A 1,608-nucleotide genomic window follows, 5' to 3' on the forward strand; every position below is an offset into this window, starting at 1 on the left:
AAAAAAAAAAAAAAAAAAGCATTCTTCTGGCTGGGTTGCATTTCTCAAAAATCATTTTTAGCCACAATATGTCTTGAGCCAAACCATATTATCTGAATCTGGTTTTTCCTTTATTGTCAGATATAGAAAAACCATCTATAGAGGGAAGCCTCCAATACTCAAACTAAAATCTGCTTTACCTTTTTTAAAGACCTTAATATCTTTTATTCACAGAAGGAATTCAAATGACTTATATATATATATAGGTCATTTGAATATATATATAAAATATATCAGAATATGTGTAACCTCAGTAGTAATCAAGAAAATGTAAACCAAAGCAAGGTAAGTTTCACCCATCTATCTGGCCAAAATGGAAACTATTAATATCTAACGTGAGAAAATTTTCTCATATACTGTTGGTGAGAATATAAATTAGTACAGTCTTTTTGAGGGACAATTTGGCAGAGTCAATCCAAATCTAAAATAAAGCATTCCTTTTGCAGCTTCAAAAAATGGCCATCTCTGGTTAGCACTGTGATCATTTTTCCAATGTCCATTCTGTGCCTGCCCTGCTTTGTGGAAGCCATGTGGTTCCATGGGTGGGCTGCTATTGGTCTAAGCCAATCAGCATAATCCAGTTTCCCTTTGATTCCATGATTAATTAAGGGAAGGGAATTTAACAGAGGCCCAAGCTTCAAGTCATCAGTGATTGTCATTCACCTGGCTACTGTGATTGATTCAGGGATGAGCAGTATCCAAATTAGGCTCAATAACAGTGAAGTGTTGTTTAATGACTGGGGAAACTCCTTGTCATCTCCTCTAGAAGTAAATGAGGAGGCATGTAGCTCCAGGAGTCTAAGCTCTCAATGTTATATTATCTAAACAGGTTTTAAAAATTAATTCCAGCTCTAAATAATCATAATCATATATTTATTTCAACACCCACGGCTCTATCATTTATTGAGTGACACTGAGTCAATTCCTTAAGTTTTCTAAGCCTATTATCTTGCCTACAAAACATGAATAACATTCCTACTTTCATAGGGTTATTACTATTGTCACATAGAAATCACTGTGCTACATAAAGTTCCCCATCTTTATAGATTTAAAAATTCAGTGAGGCAGTGACACTGGGTATTGTTCTTGCCTCTGTGTTTTCAGAATCTAATCCTGACTCTTCTGGTGGGTTGAGGAGCAACTTAACACCTTTCAATAAATGGCTTTTCTAGTTAAAGAAAAAAAAAAATTGGGGGGGAGATAGGTATACATGTAAACAAAAAGAGTGAGAAGCCAAGGAAGACAACTAAAAACGGGTTGAGGAGGCCGGGCATGGTGGCTCTCTCCTGTAATTCTAGCACTTTGGGAGGCTAAGGAAGGAGGATCGTTTCAGCACAGGAGTTAAAGACCAGCCTGGGCAACATAGTGAGACCCTGTCTCTATAAAAAATAATAATAATAAAATAAAATAATGAAACAGGTTAAGGAGGGAAGTGACCAATTAAAACATTATTTTGTGGGGGTCAAGGGATAGTTTTAAATCCTAGCAGCAAGATTAATGAAGATCACTTGCCAGGTCTAGAGCAAGTGGGATAGCTGGATGGAGGTAAACTGATATGAAAGCCTGTTC

This window comes from Mandrillus leucophaeus, unplaced genomic scaffold (genome assembly GCF_000951045.1).
Source record: "Mandrillus leucophaeus isolate KB7577 unplaced genomic scaffold, Mleu.le_1.0 Scaffold75, whole genome shotgun sequence".
In the NCBI taxonomy this organism is placed as follows: domain Eukaryota; kingdom Metazoa; phylum Chordata; class Mammalia; order Primates; family Cercopithecidae; genus Mandrillus; species Mandrillus leucophaeus.